Genomic DNA, 14322 nt, shown 5'->3' on the forward strand with positions numbered 1-14322 from the left:
GCTCAGTTCACACATTACTTCTTCCATAAAGTTTTCTTGGGAACTTTCCATGCTACTTATTACTTAGATATACTTGAGTTTATCAATCTTTTCTTCAGGCCACAGAAACCCAATTTAAATGCACGTAGAAGAAGGAAAATTTTTGTCACTTGCGAAAAAAAAATTATGATGAGGGCATCCCATATAGGTTCACTTTACTGCAAAAATCTGCATAATTATGCTTAATAAATGATATTATAATTAGTTTATATTTGTATGTTTGCTGATCTATATCCTGAGATTGTTGCCCTTGGGAATTCTCAGTGCCAAATATGATGTCCAATACAGTAAAAATTGAATATATGCTTGCTAGATAAAGGACATCATTAGATGTTGGTTAAAAGTTCAGGAAAGTGATCTGTAGTGGGAATATCCTATATTCCAGAGATTCTGTTTATAAATGTAAGGAACTTGGTGAATGAGTTTCAGAGCTTCTGAAAGAAAATTTGATAAAGCAATGTCTTTTAAAGATGGAATATAATCATAGACTTCCATTTTAAACTTGGGGGAAATGTGGGATACTTTTCCATCAAGACAAGAGGGAAGGAAGGAAACCAGTGCTAATGCTGTGAGGTGGAGGGAAGTTGGAAGAGCTCATGCTGCTGGATGGTCCTTCCCACTAGCACTGGAGGCAATGGCAACTGCTTCAAAGGGAGAAGACAGACACGTTTGGGATTGGGGTAGGAGGGTTGTGGAAAGTGGTAACTAGAAAAAAACTGTTGAAGAGAATGGGAACAGTTTCTTGTAAGGGAAAATGAGAAGTGAAGTGGTGGGTTAACTGAATTATTGTTTTACCACAGACCCCGTGACTTTCAATATAGTAGACACAGCCTGGGCCAGGGAAATCCATGAATGCTGATGCTTCACTTTAGCCACTAAGTTGACTCTTCTAGAAAGAAGTCTCTTCCCCTATACTTTTTTTTTAACCAGTCTCTACCTCCTTTCCTCTTCCTATAAATATACCTGAATTTTAAAAAAAAATCAAGAAAAATAATTCTGCCTTTCCATGTGACTACAGTCTTTTCTCCTTCTCATTCCCTAGAATTTTTGAAGAATATTTATATTATATTATGAAGAATAATTATGCCCTCAGGTTTTTTTTGTTTGTTTTTGGTTTTTTGTTTTTAATTTACTTTCCATTCACTCCATCATCTATTGCTGTCTAGGTTTAGCACCAAAACTCTAGAAATATCTTTGGCAAAAGTAATTATCACCCAGTTACAAAGAACCATAGCATTTTACTTTTCTCAATCTTCATTCCTCCTGGTTTTTCTGAGGCCATTGACAATCTTTTTTTTTTTTTTTTTTGTGGTGCTGGGGCTTTGTGCATGCAAGGCAAGCACTCTACCAACTGATCTATATCCCCAGCCCAACAATCCCTTCTTTTTGAAGCATTCTCATTCTCATTCTCTAACTTTGGACATTGCAATCAGAATAATCATATGAAATGAGACTCTATAGTGGTACAATGCAAAGATTATAGTTTAGTTATGAGCCACTCACTGTATGATGTTGAAGAAGTCATTTGACCTCTCCCATCTCAGTTTTTGTAGCCATAAAACAGATATAAGACCCATTTAATGGTCTTTCCTTCTGAACTCAATCACTTAATATTTAAGAAATATTGAGGGGCTGGGATGTGGCTCAAGCGGTAGCGCGCTCGCCTAGCATGCGTGCCGCCCAGGTTCGATCCTCAGTACCACATACAAACAAAGATGTTGTGTCTGCCGATAACTAAAAAATAAATATTAAAATTTAAAAAAAAATATTTAAGAAATATTGAATATTTACTATATATAAAATGTTCTTTTGGGTGTTTGGAATACACTAAAGAAAAAAAAAAAAGACTCACATACACACACACAAATCCCTGCATCACTGAGCTGAGAAAGGAAGAAATACAATAAATAAAAAGCATAATAAGTATATGTTTGGTATGGAATGTCAGAGGGTGGCAATGATATAGAAAAATATAAACCAAGGAGCGGGAGTTGGAAACATCCCTTTGAAGGAATAGACTGTAGTTTTAAACAGGGTAGACAGGAAAAACCTCATTGAGAAAGTGACATTTGTGCAAAAACTTTAGAAAGGAGGGAATTAATCATATGGAAATTTAAGAAAAGTGTGTTTCTGGCAGAAGAAACGCATGGTAAAGGCCAGTGCATCTAGAGTGGCCCAAAGGAGGAAGAAAGAACATGAAGATGAGTCTGAAAGGTGAGGAAGTGCGGGCTGTGCTCTTACAGTCATGGTGAGGATTTTGCCTTCAATTCTGAATGAAACTGAAAGTCTTAGGAGCAAAGATTTTGAGCAAAGAAGAGACATAAATGGCAATGTGTATTCAGAGGACCACTCCAGCTGATGCATAGAGAACAGACTGCATGGATCAGGGAGAAGCTAGGGGACTTGGAAGCTAACTGCAGCTGTCCTGGTGAGAGAGCCTCATGAGGCATGTCAGAAATATGGTGGCAAACTAGGGAAGAAATAAAAAGGTGTTTCCTAATTGAGTTGGCTGTGAGAGCTACAAAAGAGAAACAGATAATCCTAAGTGCTTGGTCAGAGCTACTAGAAAGATGAAGTTGACATTTTTGCAACAGAGAGGACTGGAAGAAACACTTTTTAAAATGCATATAGAGAAACAGTCTGCAGGGTTATAAATTTGCCCCTTAACTATAAGACTTGAGATAATTGATCCCTTCCTTATCATCTAGGATTATAGCATTCTTGAAATAATTCCATAATATAATTCCATTTGTTTGAACTTTTGTAGTCAATTGTTCAAAAGACAGACAAGATATTATTATTATTATTCCCTTTGTGACAGAAGATATGACTGTGGCTCAGAAAAGCTGTGAAATTAACCCAAAGTCTCAATGTGGTTAGATTGGATTATACATTAGCAGAGAGCATTTTGTGTCTGCTTGACTTATGTTAGATGATACAATGCTTTCTAAAAGAAAAGATATTCTCTTCAATAAATGGTATTGGAACAACTGGTTATCCACATACAGAAGAATGAGCTCAGATTCTTATCTCACAAAATATACAAAATCAACTCAAATGGATTAAAATCTTAATATAAAACATAAAACTGCTAGAAGAAAACAGGAATAAAGCTCTGTGCCATTTGCCTGAGAAATGGTTTTTTGGTGTAAACCCCAAATCTTAAGCAACAAAATCAATAGTAGACAATAGTTCCATTAAACTCAAGAACATATACAATGGCCAGGTAAACATGAATATGTTCTTGAGGTGCCTGGTTCAGGGCCATAGGACCTTTGTGGGTAGCCCAGTTACAGTGCTGAGTTCTCTGAGTGCTCAAGAAGTGGTAGCTATTTTTATTGTGTAATTCAAAAAGCATCTCTTTAATAGGGTTATTATAGAATGCTGAATTATCTACCTGGAAATTGTTCAACATATTTTTTTCAGCAGAAATTTAAAATTTTTCTCTTTAATAGCCAAAATTACTTGGCATTTTTGTAATCCTTTATATTTGCAAATTACTCCACAGTCATGTCCATTATGTATGCTTTACTATATCCCTGATTGACAAAGAATAAAATCAAGTTAAGTAAGTCAGAGGGGGTCCAGTGTTTTGTTCAGTTAGTAAATTAGCAGCTGGGAACAAACAGGAGTTATATATTCTAGATTCAACAGTTCATAGCAGTATTTCCTTGAAGTATATTCTGTGGACCATTAATTCCAAGAAAAGCTCTATAAGGTAAGAGTTATATAGTCAGGTATACATGGGAACTTAATGTTGTATATCTCATTCTTAGGAGTTTTATAATGTGCATTAGTGTTTTTGAAAAGTCTGGTATTGAAGAGACTTGCTTAACTATTTATCCTAGCATTTCTGGGCCTTATTTGATCACAAAAATTATTTTTCTTTCTTTTGTACCAGAGCATGCAATTATGGGTATGCTGCAGTTACTAATCAAGTCAATTCTCATATCTATTTATCCCTTCTTTTCTAGAAGAATTCTTGTTTTAGCTGGGCACACTGCAGTTTAGCCAAAATATTTTCTCTCTCATCTCCACTTACTGCTAGCACTGGCCCAGTAACTAAGTTCTCACCTATGAGATAAAAGTGGAAATGATAAGTGTAAACCTAGAAACACTCTTATAGGTAAGGTGCCCTTCTTTCTTTGACTCATTCCTGTTCCTTTCAGCTGGACAGAATTCAGCTTCCCAGTTGAACCAGAACGAGGCTCAGAAAATCAACAAAACTGCAAGAGAGAGGATCCTGGCTCCATGACCAATGCAGCCACAGTCCCACAGTGCCCATCTCCAGTCTTCTTTATATGAGAAAGAAATAAATTTCAATCCTGTATACATCGGTATCATTTTATTGTTTTTTCTTTTCTTTTACTTAAGGATGAGCCAAATTCTGATTAATAAAGTATAACACCTTCCATTATCGTATGGAACAACTGTTCTTTGAAGGGCACATTGAGAAATGCTGGCCCAAATTCAGCTACTGAAACGTGGTGTTTCTTTCCCTGAAACAAGTGCATTTTTGCCTGAGTCTAAACAAATGGAATCTTCCATATGTCTGTAATTTATTTTTCATTCCAAATATTCTCAAACAAAAGGCATCAGGAAACTGAAAAGATTATGGGTTTATGTGGAAAAAAAGTTAACATTCAAGTCCCAACTTTGCCTCTTGTCCTTGGATAAGTATTCTGAATTCTCTGTGCCTCTGTTTCCTAGGAGGCAAAGTACAAACATAGTTATTATAATAGTTGAATGACATACAGATCCAAATGATTTTTAGGATTATGAAATGTACTTACTGTTTTTATCATTCTACTGCTGGGGCTCAAAACTTGATACTCTACTCTATGAACATTTCACCTGATAGAAAATCACTCTCTAACTTTCTACTACCTTTGTTCCCTGAGGCCATAAAAGGAATTCTCCCACCTTTCTCCCCTAAAGACTCTCATGTGACAATTGTCCTTGCTTATATCCAGGAAAAGAATAAAGAAGCAGAGAAGAATCTGAACAAAAAGGACTTGCTAGTTCCCCCCAGTTAATTACCACTATATTCTACTCTTTTTGTCCAATCCTGCTCCAACAGAGCTATTTATTCTTTATTAAACAAGCATAAAATACAGTTTTCCTATAGTCTTTGGGTCTTTAGAAGGCTCTAATGTCACATGAAATTTTAGTTAAATAAATTTGTTCTACTTCTCTCTTATTAATCTTACTTTTTGTTATATGGGTATCAACCATGAATCTTGTGTTGGATGAGGAAAAGGCATTTTTCCCTTTATACTACCATATCATAAAGAGCTCTGGTCCCAAATCTACCAACATATGGGTGTGTTGTTGAGTTCTGCTCCATCATTTTTAGACGTGTTACTTCTGTGTGAACAGGAAGAGCCAATAATCTCCTTGGTCTTATTCCAGTATAAATCGTACAAATAAATGGCATTCTTAGAATCTTAACTCTAGGATAGAATCTTTGGGGGCTCATTAAGTCTGCATCTTTATATTAAGGTGAGATGATGCCTAACTTATGTTGGAATTCTAAATTTATTAGTTTATGAAGATCTTGAGAAAAAAATCTGAAACCTCACCTTTAGGAGCGTATCTGAGAGTTTATCAATCCTTGCAATCAGAAAAAAAGAAAGCTCCTTAGAATAACATTTAAATTTTTTACCCTTTTTTTTTTTGTCAGCTTTTTCGCTGCTATGACTAAAAGACCCACCAGAACAACTGTAAAGGGGAAATAGTTTATTTGAGGGCTCATGTTTTCAGAAGTCTCAGTCTGTAAAAGTCCGACACGTTGTTGCCTCGGGGCTTTAGGTGAAACTGAACAACACAGCAGAAGAATGTAGTGGAGGGAAGTCACTCAAATGATGATCAGGAAGCAGAGAAAGACATTTTACTCTCCAGATACAAAACATACACCCCCTAGCCACATCCCCAATGAACCACTTCCTCCAGCCACACCCCACCTGCCTCCAGTTATCACTTAGTTAATCCTATTAGGGATTAATTTACTGATTAGGTTAAAGCTATAACCCAATTATTTCTCCTCCAAACTTTCATTGTCTCACTCGTGTGTTTTTGGGGTCACCAAATAACACCCTCATTCAAGTCTCATGTTCCCTTGTGCATACTTTGATAGTCACCAACTTGAAAGTTTTTACAACTTGAACAGCATTCATCCTTTATGTGTGTCAAGATAGCTCCTAAGACAATCTTCTCATGAATATTGAGTCTAAAACTTACACTTGCTACAGCAACTGTTGTTTCTATTTTTCTTTTTAAATGTGATATCAACTCACTGATGAGGACTTTCATGAACATAATAGAGGTATTTCACTTCTAAAGTTATGAATGTTTTGAAATCTACTTATGAGGAAGAGAGATTGGGTAACAAATTTGCAAATCAAAACATACTTTAAAGCTAAAATTATCATTTCCAAACTAAGTAGCTAAAAAAAATAAGACTATTAGTTAAAATGGGTACATACATTATTCAAATGATATAGCTAACATTTTAAGCTTAAAATAAATGAAAATCAAATGTCTAATTGATATTCATTTATTCTTGTCACCACATAACCAGAACAGTACAAACTAATTTTGTATGGCATCATTCACAGAAAGAATCTCCCAACATCCTTTAAAAAATTAAAATAATGCATAATATTAATTTTGTTTGTTTTCAGTTTCTAGGACATATCTGACATATACTGCCAGGTACATTCAGTCTCAGTTTGCTATTTTTATTGTGAATCCTTGTAAAGGGTGTTAGCATTGCGCTCAGCAAAATCCATCAAATGATTTATTTTCTAAAACCTATATGAAATTAACCTTGTAAAATGGAATTGCTTAAAAACACTAATTAGATTCTGTGTTTGTTTATCAATACTGATTCATTCTACAGAAATGGTAGTCTCCATTTGTCTCTATTGACAAACTTACTTTTCTGAGGTCTGGTGTATAAGGAAAGTAGTTGAAGTTAGAAGTAAAAAGAGGGCCAGAAAGGAAAATGTCTCTTTGATAGTTATCAAAAGTCCATTTTCATATGAGTATTTATTGTGGATAGTAAAAATGTATTTTCCCACTGTTAGAGAAAGAAATTACCAAAAAAGAAAAAAATAAAAAGCCATAAAGCTAGAATAAAACTTGTAGTGGTAGATTGTTATTCTAAGGAGCTTTCTATTTTCTGATCAACTATACATTTGTTGTGCCAAAATAAATAAAAATAAATAATAATAAAGACAAACTTCATACCCTCCCTTCACATAAATTAACTCAAAATGAATCATAAATCCATATATAAAATACCTAAAATTCCTAGAACATAACATAGGAGAACACCTACATGACCTTAATATAACAGTGATTTTTAGATACAACGCCAAATACATGATCCATGGAAGACTGAGTTGATAAGATGGACTAAAATTAAAACCTTATGTTTTGCAAAGGACAATGTCAAGAGAATGATAAGACAAATCATAGACTGGGAGAAAATATTTGCAAGACACATCTGATAAAGGACTGTTATCTGAAATATCAAAGGACTCTTAAAATTTCACATTAGAAAAATGAATAGCTTTATTAAAAATGGGCAAATGATCTGAAGAGAACATATATAGATTTTAAGGAGACATATGAAAAATACTTAACATCATATGTTATTAGAGAATTGAAAATTTAAAGAATGATGAGATACAATCAAATACCTATTAGAAATACCAAAATCCAAAACATTAACAACATCAAATGTTGGCAAGGATGTGTTGTAGCAGACATTCTAATTCACTAGTAATTTGAAAGCAAAATTGTTCAGTCTTTCTGGAAGACAGTTTAGCAATTTTTTGCAAAAGTAAATACTTACTTAACATATGATCTTGCTATTGTACTCATTGATATTTACCCAAATGAATTGAAAAGTATATTCACAATAAAATGAACATGAACGCTTATAGTAGCTTTATTCACAATTGTTAAAACTTGGAAGCAACCTGTCCTTCAATAAGCGAATAGATAAATTATCTGTGGTACCTCAAGTGGAATATTATTCAATGCTAAGAAATGAGTTATCAAACCATGAAAAAATATGGAGGAGTAGAGGAGACAAATGCATGTAATTAAGTGAAAAAGCCAATCTGAAAAAAAACTACATACTGTTTTGTTCCAACTATGCTCCATTACTTGAAAAGAGAAACTACGAAAACTGTAAAATGATCAGTGGTAGCCAGGATTGAGGGAAGGGAGAGATAAAAAGGTAAAAAATAGGATTCTTAAAGCTGTGATACCAGAATACATTTGTCAAAATCCATAGATGTACAATGCCAAGAATAAGCCCTAATACAAACTATTGTCTTTAAGAGATATTGTTAGGTCAATATAGACTCTCAGTTGTACCAAATGTATCATCACGGTGCTAGATGTAAATAGGTAAGTAGTGACAGTGTGGAGATGGGGTACACATGGGAACTCTCCGCAAGTTCCACTCAGTTTTGCTGTGAACCCAAAACTTCACTTAATATAAACTTTAGGGATTTAGGAATCAACAATTGAAATTGAGAATATAACATTTTCTGGAAATACTTGTTATGCAAAACTTAGTAAGTACTGTTATGGTTTAGATGTGGTGTTCCCCAAAAGTTCACATATGATTGGGGGTTATAAGAGTCTTAACCCAGTCAGTGAATTAATCCCCTGATGGGATTAACTTCGTGGTAATTGAAGCGGTAGGGTGTGGTTGGAGGAGTGGGAATTGGGGTGTGGCTTTGGGGTATATATTTGTATCTGTCCAGTGGAGACTCTCTGCTTCCTGATCATGTGAGTTGCTTGTCTCCGCCACACTCTCCTGCCATGATGATAATGCTCAGCCTCACCTTGGAGCCTGAGGAATGGAGCCAGCCTTCTGCAGACTTAGACCTCTGAAACTTTTCTTCCTTAAAATCGCTCTGTTCGGATCCTTTAGTCACAACAGCAAAAAAAAGAAAAAAGCTGACTAAAACAGGTACCAACCACAAAAGAAAAGATTGACATGTTCAATTATATTAAAATTAGAAGTTTCTGTCAACAAAATACATTCTTTAAAAATCAGTCGAAGGGAAAAGGTATTTGTCATATCACACATGTCCAGAACACCTGTGAAGAAAAATGCAAACAATCCAGAAAAAGAGTAAAGGAAATGAATAGGCAATTTAGGGAAGTAAACTCAAATAACCAAAAGAAATAAAATAGATGCATAACCTTGCTAGTAATCTGTAAAATACTATTGAAATTCAGTAAAATCATTTCAGATTTATCAACAATAAAATTTTTATAAGTCTGAGGTTACTAATGCTTGGTATGGACGTGAAAAAAAAATATAAAAATTTTTGTATTGGTCTGGGGCTGTAGCTCAATGGGTACAGTGCTTGCCAGGCATGTGTGAGACACTCGGTTCCATCCTCAGCACCACATAGAAATAAGTTAATAAAATAAAGTATTGTGTCCATCTACAACTAAAAGAACTTTTAAAAAAATATATAGTGATGGGAAAATCAATTGGCACAACCGTTTTAGATAGCAATTTACCAATATCTTACCAAGATGAAAATACTGAGTCATAGAGAAACTTTTTCCATTCGAACAAAATATATATATACACATAAAATGTCTGTTACAACATTGTAACCAAAATGTGGGTCAACAGAAAATTATTAAGTAGATTTTCATGTATTTGTTCAATAAAGCACTATACAATCATTAAAATGAGTAAACACTACATGTATCACTGTGAACCAATTCAAAACCAGAGTACAGTGAAAAGTGAGTAAATGAGTGGCTTATATAGTGCAATAGTATTTGTGTTGTTATGGCTTAAGATATGAAGTGTCTGCCAGAAACTTGTGAGACAATATAAGAATGTTCAGAAAGCAAAATAATTGGGTTATGAGAACCTTAACCTAATCAGTGGATTAATACACTGATATGGATTAACTGGGCAGTAACTGGAGGCAGGAAGGTGTGGCTAGAGGAATTAGGTCATTAGGGGTTTGCCTTTGGGAATTATATTTTGTCCCTGGTGAGCAGAGGTCTATCTGCTTCCTGGTCTCCATGCTTCCTCAACTTGGACCCAAAGCAGTAGAGTCAGCCATCTGTGCACTGAAACCTCTGAAACCATGAGCCCCAAATAAACTATTCCTTCTCTACATTGTTCTTGTCAAGTCTTTTGGTCACAGCAGTAAAAAAGTTGACTAAAACATATGTAAAGCTAGAAAATATCAGAATAGTATTATGTATTGTTTATAGATAAATACAATTTTAGTTAGAATGAAAAAAACTTACAAAGTGTTATGGTGCAAACTGATAAATACAATCAATAAGAATGTAAGTTACACAACCGATGTGATTCTGCAATCTGTATTTGGGGTAAAAATGGGAGTTCATAACCCACTTGAATCAAATGTATGAAAGATGATATGTCAAGAGCTTTGTAATGTTTTGAACAACCAATAAAAAAAGAATGTAAGTTATAAGTTTTAGATTAGTAAAAAATATAGGTTATAGATATAATATTTTGATAAGTGAGATGATTATAAAGCAAGAACTATCACAAACAGGCCTAAGACTCCATTTTACTGCCTTCTATTAAAAAAAAAAAAAAACTGTTACAAGAGCTGTTTCTGAGAAACTAAAATGAAAGCTGTTTTCTTATAATATATTGTTTTCTATACTTTGTACCTCACAAAATGTACTCAACCCAGGATATGGTGGTCTTGGTAACCCAAGACTTTAAAGTAGATTCTCACCCCCACTAACTACCTGCTCAAACTCAGGATACGGTTGTCTAACACTTGCTCAAACCCAAGGTGCGATTGTGAGTTGCTGTCTTAACTTCTATGATTGGCTTGCTTGCATGACACTAAGGAAAGCCCCTGAGTTGTTGTTTTTGTCTTTTTAAGTTCCCAGAATACAGGCCAGGAAATTGCTGTTCTCCCCACAGAGCTTCAGCCTATAAGGGTGGGTGACAGTCCCTGGCCAGGTAAATAAAGCTCTCATTGATTTGAATTCGGACTTAAGAGTGTTTTCTGAAGCAGGTCCCATAACAAAAGAAATTACCTAACCTGGGCTTATTTTAGGAAAGAGAGGGAGAGTAATTGGCCAGGGAAAGATATCTTGGGTAGCTTCAATTCCTTGTAAAGTTCTTATTATTTATTTATTTATTTAAGTTAAAGCAAGCAGAACAAGGAGATTCTATTTTATGTAACATTCCCTTAAATCTTCTGTATATGAAATATTTATTAATTGTGGAGAAGTGTGACAAATTTGAACAAATGATGAGTCTGCTCTCTGCTCATTACTACTTATTCCTGGCATGGAAAGAACAATCTTCCTGAATTTCACTGAAGGAACAGGAAAAGTTTTATAATAACCTAATGATTTAAACCAAAGGGAATGGAAATAGGAACTAAAATGAGAACATAAATTTGTAAGGAAAATACATAGGCACGAATCCCCCAAACCATGAAAATGAAAGAACGCCTCAAGGCATCATCTTTCACTGTTCAGTAAGAGATGAAACCTGACAGAAATTGAGTATGCTGAACACAATATTTTATTTAGTTCTCTAACTCTCACTAGTTATTAGACAAATTTTCAGTCAGGAAGCAAAAAGTCAAATTATGTAGAGATGCCATCTGAAAGTGTGTCATTACAGCAAATGAAAAGCTGGCCTTTCCCCTGAATTGAGAAATTAAAAATCAGACCTAGGTGAGAATCTAAATTAACACACAATCGCTTTGTATCTTACATTTGACTTTACAATTTCCCTACAATAGTCATAATGATGAATGCAACAGTTTTGCTACCAGGCCATCCATGGATCGAATTGCCATCATGGAAAGGAAGAGTCAGTTATACTCCAAGAAGAAATGTATTCAAGAAAAACTATCATAGCCCTTGATTAGATCCCCTATTTCTTCTATTCATATGCTGTCATTCATTTCCCATAGATTGGTTTTTAGATAGTCCAAGGCTGCTTTCCAAGCATTCTTGTGCTAGAATGAAAAGATGGAAAAGAAGTGATGTCCTCAAGCACTTGTGCCTCAACCTGCACAGATCCTCACTCCCTACAAAGTGAGACCTACAAAAGGAGGACATGGTTGTCTGCATTCCTGAGATTTTCCATACTTTCATCCAAATTACATTTGTCTTTATATTTCATCAAGTACTAAAGAGTTAGTATCATCTTATCAGCTTCCAGCACTAGCACTAAAGAAAAAAAGTCCCAAAATATTAGTCTTTACAAAAATTTTATTGGTTCATTATAATTATATGTAATAATAGGATTCATTGTGACATATTTGTTCATGAACATAACATTGGTTAATTGCATTCCCCAGAACCTCTCTTTCTTCCCCTCCTCCCTCCCACTGGTGTCCTATCTCTACCTTATCCATCTATTTTCATAAGACACCTCACCCCCGCCATTCCCACCCACTCCTCCTCCAGTGTCCACATATGAGAGAAAACACAACCACCCTTGACTTTCTGAATTTGGTTTATTTTACTTGTTATAATTCTCTCAAGTTCTTTCGGCCCCACTTATCAGGGTCTTTCATTGAATTGCAATGACTCTCAGGTAGGATCTAATGAAATCCCAGTCACTTAAACAAAAATGTGAAGTTGCATGGAAAATCTAGATATATTTTTTCATTATAGAAATACTATATATCAGGGAAACCTTCTTGATAAGTAACTGAATCTATGTTTAATCCCTCTATTTAATGTTCTTTGAGTTTTTCCTATATAACAGATAAATGGAAATGCAATGAAAAAGTGGTTAACATGTCAGGGAGCAAGTTACTAACACTTATGAAATCATAGACATTCAATTTTCCCAACAAAGCAGTTCTTCAGATTTCTATTACAATCTCAAAGCATAAGAGAATTCAGGAGAAACCTAAAACTCATGAGAAGCCTCTATATTTGAAACAATGAAGAAACTATAGGGTGCTGTTTCATATTATTGGTTATTATACAACTTTTGTGGAGTACAGATTGTAATAATGATGTTTTAAGTATGTGAGTCCTTTTCCACTCATTTTAGCCCCTCAAAAGAACCCTGAATAGTGGGCTAAATAGTTACCATTACTCTTCTATCTCATGCAGCCTTCTGCCTCAGTTATATTCCTTAATGGCAAAAACCTTTTCTGGCAATCATTTTCTTATGCTAAGCAAAGTGCCTAGTAAATACTAGAGGCTCAATAAATATGGGAGAAATAAGCAAATTCTTCACATTTCACAGATGTGGAAACTGAGGTTTGGAGATAGAGAGGGGCTTTTCTAAGGAGAAAAAGCAAATCCTAAGCCTCATAACTTTGGCAGTCCACTTGACTTTGTCCATGTCAAGATAGTGAGTGTGGAAACTCCAGAGTCTCAAAAAGTGGCTGAGAGTCAATGACACCTAATTAATGGGAAATAATGTGACAAAATATTCATTTACAGATAGTGATAACATCCTGTTCAAGTCAACTAGTGAGGAAATTTCTGACTGTTGCCTTACTTCTCAAAGATGCCAAGCAGGGCAATTTTCTGTTCCTACATAATTTAAATCCCTCAAGATCCACTTAAACGTAATGTAATCTAAGAACAAAAACAAATGTTGCTTCCCACCATGTGTACCAGGAAGCATTTGCTCATGTCTCAGCCAGATTATATAACAGACACTGTTCAGGTGGTTCAGTGTCGATTAAGAGAGAGCAATATTAATTGGATTACGGATATCTAAAACATGTGTGATTTCCTGGTTTAATTTAGCCTAATCTCCAGAAGACTCTTACCATACAGCACCTCTCAGTCTAGTCTGATGTAGGAAGATGGGGCATACATTTTGGTTTATTGTGACACAGCAGCTTCCAAAAGAACCTGTCAGTGAAGTTTTATACACTGGGTAGACATGTGTGTTGTGCATATTAGGAAAGACTTTTTCCCTGCCAGTGCAATGGAATTTTTATTCTGAATTCATTTAAAGACTCAAATGAGGTTATAATGGTAAATATCACAAGAGAAAATGTCAACAATGACCTTCATAGTTCTCAAAATATTTTGGCTTTGTCCACCAAACCATTTAGGGAGGAAACTTAACTCTTCTGTGCTCTCATTCTGCTTCTTGCTTTAAGGTTGGTGAGTTAGTGTAGGAGAGTCCGATTATTTTTATTAATGAATTTTATTTTATTATTTATTTATTTGTTTTTACTTATAAATGAAATGTATGGGGCAAGTGGAATTAATTTTTTTTTTGGCGGGGGGGGGGGG

The 14322-nt window shown here is 34.8% G+C and overlaps 1 long non-coding RNA gene across 1 annotated transcript in view; it reads left to right on the plus strand.

The window, feature by feature from the left end:
• The first annotated feature begins 352 nt into the window (after positions 1 to 352).
• LOC125616910 overlaps positions 353 to 14322 on the plus strand; it is a 27724-nt gene continuing 13754 nt past the window's right edge. The window contains exon 1 of the long non-coding RNA XR_007347695.1: positions 353 to 399. This is a non-coding gene — a long non-coding RNA (uncharacterized LOC125616910). The remainder of the gene's footprint in view (positions 400 to 14322) is intronic.

This window comes from Marmota marmota, unplaced genomic scaffold (assembly GCF_001458135.2).
Source record: "Marmota marmota marmota unplaced genomic scaffold, marMar, whole genome shotgun sequence".
NCBI classification, from domain to species: Eukaryota; Metazoa; Chordata; class Mammalia; order Rodentia; family Sciuridae; genus Marmota; species Marmota marmota.